This window comes from Schistocerca piceifrons, chromosome 2, assembly GCF_021461385.2.
Source record: "Schistocerca piceifrons isolate TAMUIC-IGC-003096 chromosome 2, iqSchPice1.1, whole genome shotgun sequence".
NCBI lineage: Eukaryota > Metazoa > Arthropoda > Insecta > Orthoptera > Acrididae > Schistocerca > Schistocerca piceifrons.
Genome location: NC_060139.1, coordinates 349,970,099 through 349,982,713, shown reverse-complemented (window position 1 = coordinate 349,982,713; position 12,615 = coordinate 349,970,099).

Here is a 12,615-nt window from a genome sequence, read left to right as displayed (position 1 = left end):
TCACCGCAGATCTTAAGGTTTCACGCGTTCTCAGCAATGTCTAATTATGACTTAATATGTGAGATAAAGTTGTCGTTAGACGTATTCTTCTCACTGTTGCAATTTTCAGTAACGTTATAGTCGCACGTACGCACAAGACCGTGCACTGTTTTTAAAATTGTTACCGTACCGTTGAATTTGCATGAAAAATATCCCTACGCACAAGTACTGTAACACAGTGGGGCAATCCTGGGGCATATTAATGCAGCTATCGTCACAATGAAACACCAGCGTAGCTCAGGAAATGAAGCTTTTCTATTGAGTTCTAAAAGAAGAAAAACCATTCTACAAGAAACGACATTAAATTTCTTTGGGCGGCATTGGAGGAGGGAAAGAACTTTCAGTTGCCTACGAGTGCGATAGTTTGTAGCGGGATGCAAGATGAGCAACAGCACTGCTACTAAGAGCAATCTCGGCGCGCTACGTTCCTTATTTTCAAATGAGTTACCTTCTTCATAAAAACCACATACTGCCTAACAAAAAGGCTGTGTGCTCAGCGCTTCCGGGAGTCAGTTGACGTAATGGTATCCCACAGTTGCATATTAGCTAATAGAGAAACTATAAAGCGGAAAACGTGTGATTCTGATCAATTGCTTATTACGTGACTGGAAAACATAATAACAATACCGTGGAGAAATGGCAAACCTTATGACGGGTGTCCTCGCGTGGTTGAATCATGCATGATGGCGTTGCTGACACGTGAAGTGGTAAGGAAAGCATATAAGAGGAGCAGCGACGAAAGCGGAATCGTTGCCAGGTACTATCACCATACAACCCCTCTTCAGGCTCTTTTTGCAGTATTTTACCAGCTGCTTTACCTGAACAGGGTGCAACGACACATTCAGAATGAATAGCTCCTCTCTGTTGAGAAATTCGGATTCAGACGCTGTCGTTTCATGACCCACCGACTGCTTTGCACAAAACGCTATGGAAGCAACTGAGAATAAACAATACTATGCAGCAATATTACAAGACGTTTTCCGAGCTTTTGATGCTTTATGGCAGGAGGGCTTACTACAGAGATTTTACGTTGTCCGTGTCGCCATGTCGCACGTCCATGCGCTCTGTACCTACATGCAAGACACTCCTTGCTCTTTCCCACGAGTAAATTTGTAGATTCGCCGAAACATCCGTATTGTAGACCCACAACGATCTGTGCTAGGTTCTGTATTATAAGCCCTATTTTGTAGGGACACGTCTCTGATCAAAAACACATTGTATGCGAACGATAGACGTTCCTTAGAAAAGAAGCCCTCCCATTCTGCAACGTCAAATGCACTGCGAATGGGATAAGTTTACTGCGTACGTTGTTGCTAATTGTCTGGCAAACCACCCACTTCTTCATTTCCAACGTATCAAATTCTGTCATGTTTTCACTGTTGATTTCACTTGCGAATAAAAGAATGTTAACTCAAATCTGCTTTTCTTCAGAAGCACGGTCGAGCACTGCTCATTATACATGAGCACGAAAAACTGCGAGTTATTGACTTAGGTGCTGGACCTTGGCTCATCAGAACAGGACTGCGCGACTACTACGCAGGTTCGAATCCTGCCTCGGGCATGGATGTGTGTGATGTCCTTAGGTTAGTTAGGTTTAAGTAGTTCTACGTTCTAGGGGTCTGATGACCTCAGAAGTTAAGTCCAATGGTGCTCAGAGCTATCTGAACCATCAGAACGGGCGTCGGTAGTAACAGTGAGTCCAGCTTCATTTCCAGAAGTTTTCCAGTTTAGGACTTGCTGGTAGTTCCGTAACGAATGATGCTGCGTAGCATTTCTGTGGGTGGCAACCTTGTGCAATATTCAATTTCCTGCCCGCAGCATATTTAGCGAATAGCTGGTACCGCAAATTGTCTAGCGTCTGGGAACTGCTGACTCCTCAACTATACAATGCGATGATATCCTGTTCTGCAGCTGTTACTGTTTCTTAAAGTGTAGCGTCTGGTTTCTTGAACGTGCCAAGTTCTCATTTTAGATGTTCCTGTTTCTTAATAATGTTTCAAAAGTTAATATTTCTTTACCGAAAAAAGCGGATGTTGTATCACATTCACTAATGGCGAACTTGTATGATGGGGTGCAAAACTACTTGTCTCCTGCAGTTCCTCTTCCTGGATTTGGAAAAAAAAGTTTTCAATGCCTTGTCCTAAACCAGTCATGAGTAGGAGGTCAACAACTGCCCCCACTATGATAACACTTCCAATATCGTCAGTTCTCGAAATGGCAGGTGCTACAATTATGTAATCAGTGGCTTCTTGTGCACCCTCCACCTCAATGTTACACTCCCGAAATCATTTTTGAGGAGTGTGATTGAGTCCAGTTTCGTTCGTTGGAAAAATACTTGTGCTTAGGGACTTAGTTTACCATATCTGATTCAGCTAGAACTATATAGGAGAATGTTTTCTACACCTATGATGCTGCACAGGATGCTGGACACGCTGCAAAGTAAGACGATCATTTCCAATGTATAACGTAACACATATTCTGTGTCAACGATATGAACATGAACTGAAATAAAAATGCTCAAAAAACCTGGTATTTTTCCATTTAGCACGAACTTATTTTCTGACTAATGGAGTGTTCTTGATATCGACTGCAGATAAACGTTGCAGTAAAGAAACGTGTGCGAATGTTGTGCTCTTTTAAAAGGAAGTAGACACCTGAGCCGTGTTCCGGCTCGCGTTTGTGCCGTTGACAGGTTGGCGTCGTGTATTCGGACTGTGACATCTCGTTTTCTTAGTGCGTTCTCTGGCGCCACTGTGTTTCCTCGCTTTGTCTGTCCGTGAGTGGTAGCAGCGGCGTTTATCGACAGCGAGTACTGTGGTACTATCTTTGGAGCGACCTCAAGTGTTTCCAGGTCGTCATGTGGCGGAGTTCAGTTCGGGGACAGAGCAGCAGTGAAGTCCGCACAGCCAGTACTCGCCCGACCGCTGGCGCCATACATGCACTGCACGACGGAAGGATGTGAACGAGAGAGTGCACGACCACGTCAAGGGCCGGATTCAGCGAGTTTAAGTTGAATAGATCTTTACATTCCAGTAGTGCAACCTTCACTGTTATGTGTGTCTCCGTCCATCGAAGTGACATGGCAATAAGTGGTCAGTCGACGATTCATACTGGGACCTTTCGATGCCTGACTTCAGCGGGAACTACAGTCGGTTGGTCTTTCGGTCGGTCGTCTCAGTGGACGACGTGTGTTTGGTTTCCCGACCGCTTCTGGCTCCTCTGTGTTTGTGTCGACTTGTAATTCCTCCTGTTGCTCCACAGTGATTTTAATATTCTTTGAGTTGTTTGTCGAACTGTTTTCGGGGCGCCGTGTGCATCTTATGTGGTTTAGATGAGGTGTTTGCGTGCTGGATTAAGCAGTTGGTTAGGAAGGGCAGCAGTAAGGTCCGTACAAACCGGTATTCGGCACCACCGCTGCCGACACACGTGCACTGCTCGATCGAAGGATGTGGTCGGCATGGAGAACGACCACGTCGGGGACCCGATTCACCTAGATCAGGTTGAATGGATCGTTAAAGCCGAGTAGCGAAACCTCCACCATTGTGTGTGAGTCCGTCCGACGAAGTGACCTCATGCCATCAAGCTGTCAGTTGGCGATTTTATACTCCAACGTTTCTCTTGCCTGACTTGATTGGCAACGACCGATAGTTGCTCGTTCGGTCGGTCGTCTCAGTGGACGACGTGTATCAGGTCTTTCGACTGTTTCTGTGTTGGATTGGATTGTTTTGTGGGAAGAGACCAAACAGCGAGGTCATCGGTCTCATCGGGTTAGGGAAAGACGGGGAAGGAAGTCGGCCGTGCCCTTTCAAAGGAACCATCCCGCCATTTGTCTGAAGCGATTTAGGAAAATCACGAATGCGAGTCCAGTGTGCTAGCCACTGCGTCACCTCGCTCGGTCGTTTCTGTGTTCTTTGCGTTCGTGTCTACGTGCATTCGTCTTGTTGCTGTACAGTGTCTGTTTTATCATTGTTTGACTTGTTTGTCGAATTGTCTTTTGCGGTTCCATGTTCATCTAGCCAGATTTTGAATAGGCAGTTTGGTCTTAAACCTGTCTGCGTACTAGGATTTGGTGGAGCCAACCTGTGTAACTAGATTCTTGTCATTTGACGATGCTAACTGTTATTCTATCGTGGTATTGGTTACCGAATCTTAGGTGTATATTGCGAGTGTGTTGGTCGGCGTTTAATCTATCCCTAGTTTGAGTTGCCATCCAGTTAAGTGAGCAGAACTCGTGGCTGCCTGTCTCACCGCTTACGTAGCTGTAGGGACTTTTCTGAGGTCGATCCCTCGGGTACTGTCTGTGAATCACTTCCTTCTTTATTTGGTCTGATTGTGTCAATTGTTTAAAAATAATATTTGTTTAAATTATTCCTATTGTTTGTGGCCTTCAGCCGACAAATAATTTGAATTCATCTTAAAAAGACCTTCATCCGTCAGGGTAGCTTGTCTTACAGTCAATTTTTTTAAAATGATCGTTTTAAATAATAATTTTGGTATATTCAACATGTAACTGTCGTCCTCATTTGTAATTCAGGCCTACAGCCGTTAATTGTTCTGAAGTATTGCTCGTGGCCTTCAGCCGACATATAATTTGTATTCTTTCTTAATAAATCCTTCAGCCGTCACTGTAGCTTGTGTTAGAGTCAATTCTTTTTAAATGATTGTTTTTAAAAATTATTTCCCTAGATAAAAGTGTACGTGTTTACCGTGCAACCAGCGGTAACTGATAAGGCCTCGTCCACACCTTTTCCTGCCTTCCCTACGTCCCACGTCTCAATGCCAAACGACTTAAAAAAAAAGAACTGAAAATAAAGAGAAATTTACAAAGTTTTTTGACTAAAGTAAGGTTAGCCAACATAAATTTTCCTAGCAAAACTTGGTTTTCCAGTCTTTCCAACCATTCAAATGATTTGGAAGAACATAATCTTCTATCTCATTTTATCCAAGAAATACGCATTTTCTCCGACAGTTTGACTGGAGTATTGTAGGAGGTGACATATCTTGTGATGGGCACTCAGAGCATATGTGGTAGGCTTATTGTGGGCAAATCTGTTTCACTTTATTAGTAGAATAGCTTCTTTCGAATCATAGTGTGACAACAGTTGTCAAAGGCAGAAATATACGATAATCATTTAGTTCAAATTATATTACATGCGTGATTAATCTTTCATATGTAGTTACTCTTCAGGACAGAAAATTTGGTGATAATACTTAACAAAATGTCAAATGCTAATAATACTCGTTCATAAATAAAACATTTTCCACATAGGTGATGTTAGTGACCAGATCATGGGTCGCCAATGCCTGATAGGGCAGACTGTGCTTCCCAGATACCCGAAATTTAGTGTGTAGTCGCCAGGAAGTCCAGAATGACAGGCACAAATATCTCCAAACTGACAATGTGTGATACAGTGGAAGGAATGCCAGATTGTTGACAACCATTTCTAGATTGACGTTTCTATATGCATTTCTATCTACAGTTATACTCACTCATTTTGTTCCTACACTAGAATGTTTTGTACTGTCATCTTATCCTCAACCATTTCGTAATCTACTCTGTCGTTTTCTGTCTCGTGGTTTCCTGTAAGTAACAGCATTGGACCATGCACCATTCATTTTCAAGTTTAATCTCTCTCTCGTCTCACTTTTTTCTTTTGTTTTCCGGCCTGCCCTAATAGTTCTCACCACCAATCTCTATTAATCGCTTAGAACACCTTAGTTTTCTGAACGTGTGTCTCACTGGTAGATGCGAAAATTGTTAATATAATGCGATTTGCAATAAATATTTCTTACAGATAAATCAGAAAATAAGTTTTGAAAACTTTATTTAGTTTACCAAAATACACTCCCTCATGAACTTGCTCTCAAATGCACTAAATCCAAAAACACAAATGGCTCGATGTCTTTATTCTTAATTTTATCACTTTTTCAGTGTGATTATGTCGGTGTTACTTGTTCAAATGTGTGTCAAATCTTATGGGACTTAACTGCTAAGGTCATCAGTCCCTAAGGTTACACGCTATTTAACCTAAATTATCCTAAGGACAAAGACACACACCCATGACTGAGGGAGGACTCGAACCTCCGCCGGGACGAACCCCACAGTCCATGACTGAGTCCGGCTAATGTCAGTGTTACTGTAATTTTTAAAGTTATGGCTTCCGTTCTTGTAGATTGTCAGTCCTAAGTCAAGCAATACAACGTCAGTAAGAATACTATGATGGTTCTTTTACGTCTGGGTAACTCACTTTTTGTTAAATTTCGCAGTTAACTGAAATCATCGTTTAGGACTCATCGGTTTTGGTGTTATGGAATTACTTTTTTCACTTATATCTCGAGTTTCTTTTTATCCTGATGAAGGATACCTGAAGCAGTGGCATTTATGTATATATCCTTCAGTATAAAAACATTGAATTAAGGGATGTCTTTCTTCTCATGAGTTGCTATTTCATAATAATTTCGGAACTGAGCGGAAGGCTTCCTCTAAGTGTATGTATTGTTGAGGTACTGAAACCCTTTCCGTGTCGCCTCAAATCCATGACAGAGTTAACAGCATGCACCTCTGCAGGCTAACGCAAGAAGCATCAGAGATGTGAGAGAGAGTGGAGCCGACAGAAAGCTTTATGCACGCTGAGCTTATGCTGCAAGAATTACCGCTGGGCTACACAGTGGGGTAAGTTACCTCTCAATAAAACCTCGACGCCACAGAAAGGGGAGTAACACCGTTGACACAGCGAAAATACGGTAGCCAGACTATAATACTGATGGCGCGATTACCATACGACCAGTCCTCGCTCTGTGATGTCTATTTCGGCTAGCATGATACAGAACGATTGCCTGTAAAACAGGAATTAGACGGGGCACTCGTTTCAGCTATGCAGCGATGTAGCCATGGAGCTGAATTGGTTCATCCTGTTTATAATACTATACACCGTTTCCGACAGTTGTCGAGCTATGAGCTACACCTAAGTCTAGATTCCAGCTGGTGCTGAGTTGGTGCTTTGCAACTGGTGGGCTAATGTCTATCAACTGCAGAATGCATACTTGGAGGTCGATAGTTCCTACTTGATCCTGAGTAGGCACCCAGCATCTGCTTGCCTTGTGCGGGCACACTCTGCCACTGCTGCCTTACGTCCTTGCGGGCACATTCCATCACTACAGGCAACTGTCACTGCTGCCTACGCTGGGGTCATTGGTTCATCACTATCCGCTCGAGTAGTGTTTTCAGCAGTGAGTCACTTCTGCGCCGACTTCTGCAGGGGCCGACATACTTGCCTCCGTTCCCGGCCAGGGCTTGGCAATGTGCTTCTTTGCCCGTGTAACCGCCCTGTTTAAATTTGTTGGAAGCTTAGTCAGCCGGTGTCCTCATTTTGAAATGAGATTTATTATGAATGTCGTATAATAAGTATTTCACGTGAAGCGCCGTTGCGACACAGGCAAAGTCAACTGTGGAAACTAGGCCACTGAATTTAATAAGTTATAATTTATTAAAGAATTCACTCGACTGACAACACAAAATAAGATTGTACGTACATTCGCGAGTGAGAGGTTAAAAATAAGAATTAACACCTCAAAGGAAGTGGGTCATAAATGTAGTTACGTCGGTACACACTCCGTTGTAAGCGTTCTGAATGTTGAGGTACATATGACCTAAATATTGAAATTAACATTGGCGGCCACTAAGGCAAAGAGATGAACACATTCACGTACCTCTATTGTTGAACAGCGGCGTCGTGATGGTCGTCACCTCCTCCTTAATTCTCCAAAAAAAATTAAATTAATAATCTTCCAGAGTTACAGGAGCTGGGATCCATGGTCTCGTAAGTGAGAAAGTCGTCCTCTTTCATAAGCAGGTTTCATTATTTAGTACAATTTCACCACAAATCACACAGCGCCCCGCCTGTACGTCCTCTCACCAGAACATGACAACAACGAAAGGTAACTGTTACTAAAAGTAATAAACGAAGAGTATTAAACTCCTTTTGTCCGTCAGCGTTAAATACACCTAATCTTTGGTATGAGAACCGAATAATTATCTACACATTTATCAAATAAGAAAAATTATTAAGTTCCTTTATAGCCGCCAGAGTGCTGTCAGCGTGACGGCCTCCCTGCAGCCTGCTTAACTCTTCCATTACCAACACTACACAATAATTAATACTAAAAATTTTCACAGGGCTCACTTTGGAACTACTGGGACACAGAATTCTGAACTAATCATTTCATGAGACAAACCTGGAAGCATTTTCGCATTTCTTCTAGACGCAATACCACATCTTGAAATTTCGATGAACTCGTAATGCCTCCAAGAAATTATAATACTAAATTACGAGCGCAAATGGGTCTAAACTTTAATAAATATGCATGCAAAGTACACACCGTCTAGTGGTTTCATTTCGAAAACACTCACAACAGCAGTAGTAAAAATTCAAATTTAAGTTACAATAACTTAAGGTATGCGTGTTTTCACTGTCACTGATCTCAGTATGATCACTATAAAATAAATCACATGTCACATGTCACCAATCATTTGGCACAATCTCGGCACTGGCTGTTGCCTTGAATACTGTAAGCGACTGCTACAGTGCACTACTCTCGTAGAAGTACGTCAGTGTACCATTGGACATTTCTATGCTATAATTTCGTCCGTGGTTTCATACAAAAGGCACGGGTACTTCAAAAAAAATTATAAAATTTCAGTTTGAGACAGAAACCCCTGGTACTCATAGGGATAAGCCGTTGTCGTACTGGACGAGGCAGCTAGCATTGATGTGGATGGCAAATCCAACGTCCCGAGGCACAGCGCCATCGTCACACATGAAGAGCTGGTTAAAATAATTTCGCGCTCTCAGCTCTCTAGCGGCAGCTGTCGGCGTTGTTTGGCTCACAGACGAAACAGATCACGCAAAATTTCTACGTTAGTTCTGTTAAAAGGCACATTCCCCCCCTCACCCAAATGTTAGTCGTTTTCTGACTGTAGCATCATAAGTAAAAATTTCAATATTCGTGAATCTGTAATAATACATGTCTTCTCACTAACGACATTAGCTTATAAAAGTTCACAAAATCGGAATCGCAGACAGAGTCGTGCTTATATTTATATAACGTCAAATAGTACAGAAAATATTTTTATTAATTTGATAAGCAAGTCCCACAAACTTTTAAGAGACGCAAAAGTGAAAAAAACTGGGCACCGTGGGACACAAACCCACTACCCACTCTTCCGTAATTGGACATCCTTACGCGCTACGCTACGCTGTTGTCGGGCAGTGAGCGCCTATGTAGTGTACGTTAAGATCTTCTGATGGCCTTTATCGCCGGACATTTAACTGTAACAATTGCTACCGAGAATGTCTGGTTGTTCATGAATCTTCCCTGATCTACTGCCGTAAAACGGTGTATTTTCCTACCAAGCGAGTTATGACACGAAAAGAACTGAATACGAAACTTCTTTACTTATATCTCGTTTTCGGTTGTTTTATTACAACAAATCGTACCAGTAATGAAACTTTCTAGAGAGATTCAATAGTGCTGCTAATAAACTGCGTATATTCATAGTATGTAAATTATAACTTAAAACCCAACAAATATGATTTTTAAGTGAATACCACAAATACAATATGGCGAGAACTAATTTTGTGTTTCACGTAACAAAATGGCTTCAACGTAGACTAGTAGCAAGTGACATCACAGAATTCGTACAGCGCCACGTCAACGTTACGTAACTCACGCTGCGTGGCAATTACTCCAATGCTGAGAGGTGGTCATGTGATCAAAGACAATGTGCGTTCAGAACCCTCTCCAGCCCTGGCGTCCGATCTTCGCCGATCAAAGCAACAGCACAACTGCTGTACCTGACGGAATAAACATACGAACGTCTCTTCCGCTTGTCTGATTTAGATGCAAACATCCACATGGATCCATGAACTCGCCACCCGGTAATCAACTGACACCATCACCGAAACCTGTATTAGGATGACGAATTAAAACAGCCATCCCGAGTCCCACTACAGTATCCTTAGGCAAACATACGTTTTGTAGGGAGCTCCACAAAGCTCAAACGTATGTGGAAGAAGTCATATTTGAGAACTGCTAAGAGCTCTCGATAAATTATTGCACATCGGTTTCGATCGTTTGGTAATTTGCAGGTTTCATGAAAGTATTTATACAGGCCTACATAGTAACACCACACTAAGAAGATTTCATTACGGGATGTGCTAAACATTTATGATACCTGAATCTCACCAGACGAACAAAGTAATATGTCACAGGAGCTGTTCCATTTTATAATTTCGTTTATGACTTCACATCTTTGTCCATGATTCGCATTCGTGAATTGAAATATCAGTTTTAAATGAAACTTTTGCCCTATTTGGGCAAAGCTTCAAATTTCCACATGGTCCTACAGCGGTAGGAAAGAAATGGTAGAAGTAAGAAAACATGTCATTGTTTATAGTAGTCATGTAACGATTTCGCATAAACGCATTATGATTCATGACATATAGTAGGTTGCATTGTGACCCTATAGTTCGATTCCCGGCGGGGTCAGGGAATTTCTCTGCCTCGTGATGACTGGGTGTTGTGTGCTGTCCTTAGGTTAGTTAGGTTTAAGTAGTTCTAAGTTCTAGGGGACTGATGACCATAGATGTTAAGTCCCATAGTGCTCAGAGCCATTTGAACCATTTGTGACCGTATAACAAAGGACTAACACAGCAGTCCCATTAAAGATTTTATTTTTGTTCCTAAGGAATGAGATATTTACATGTTATATATCTGCAGTTTCACTACTGTATAAACGTTGTAAACTTAAAATGATAAATGAGTTTGCTGTAAGTGTGTATCATTATCTGAAACAACAAACATCAATAGTGTAACATATGTGCAGTAGACACGCTAGCAGTGTCAGGGACTTTGCATAATTACGTCGGCACTGAAACCGTCAGAATGATCGAAAGAAACTTTTTGGAGTGCAAATGGCCTCTGACAACTGCTGTAGCGGGCGTTTAGAAGTCCTCCTGTAACTGCGACTGTTAAAGGACGTGGTTGCGTGGTTGGCGTTGTGGCAGAGAATGCGCATGCAGCAATTTCTTGCGATTGCGACATGTACAAGACACAAAGGCCTAATGTCGGGGACATATAACGCTACTACATGACGAATAAAAGAAGAAATACTGGTTGACCACTGCAAGTGTAAGAAACATTTGTATCTGGAGACGAGAATACACGACTTTAATTCTTGGCTCCCGGGTAACACTTTGCGCCTCTAGTGTCTAAAACTATAAGATCAAACTGCTTTAGATATTTAGCTTTGTAAGAGATTCACCAGTGTTTTGAGTCTCACTATACAAAATTTTTGTGTGAACAATTATAATTTCACTTTCATTATGTCAAGTCCTTATGTGGAACCGGATACATACTGTGTTATCCTATGTTCTGAGGGTCATATTGTGAATGAAAAATTTCGTGAATATTGAGAACAATAACTTCGCCAGAAAGTGAAACTAAATTCATCCTTAAGTTAGAAGTTCGTACTGTTGCTAATTAATTAAAGGTATCAGTGTCTGAGGTAGAACTATAACGACTAACTGTAGGAGTTAACATTTATAAGAACCGTTGAAACCATTGATTAAAGCAATTAATTTTATATTTTGGTTCTCTAAATATTTCAATTTATTTTCTGTACTTAAAATAACTATATGTATCGAAGCCTTGGCTATTTATTCCAGCGTTGCCATAAGATTTTACTGTTGCAATGAGGTTTTTGTGATTTCGATGACCTGGAATATTTTAAAAGTATTGTGTTCACTATGTCAACCAGATCGCGAGAACGGGCACTGCAATGAGCCAATAATTTTGTCAACGTCTTTCCAGACCAAATATCATACCACACGGCTGAATACTACACATGAATTCAACCTATTCTCATGAACTGGTTAACGAACAAGTGAAATACTGTTGAGAGCGAAATTTTAAATATTTGGAAAAGTCTATATATAAAATTTCGTAAGAGTACAAATTATTATGCTACATAATTATTACAACTGAAACCCAGGTGAGAGGTTCTGGATAGGAAAGGATCAAACATCAACACTTGAAAGGGACACCCATCAGATAGTTCGTCCTATTCGCCAAATTAACATTTATTTAAGAAAAACATAGTGATCAATTAAATTTCACATTAATAACATGAAAAGCATCAGAATAATAGTGACATATAAAGTGACAAACTACTGAAATTTACCAATATAAGCAAAAGGAAACAGTATTCAATGAACACAAAGCATCTGATTTTGTAACAGCTAGAACGAAAATTGAATCGTTATTTACAGAGGTTCATGAATTAATCCCACCAAACCCTGGCGTCAGTCGCTCAACCCAGGTATAGCTCCAAGGAACAAGACAACTACTCAACTTTTGCTAGGTTTGATAGATGACGCGGCGATAACTCACACCTCGGGCGTTGGGCAGTATGCCGACAAGGTAGTGGCCCAGAAGTCACGGCTTCAAACACCAAGAGTCTGTGTTTCAGAATCAACTGTGAACATAAATAACACGAGAGGTAGCAGCCTCAAACAA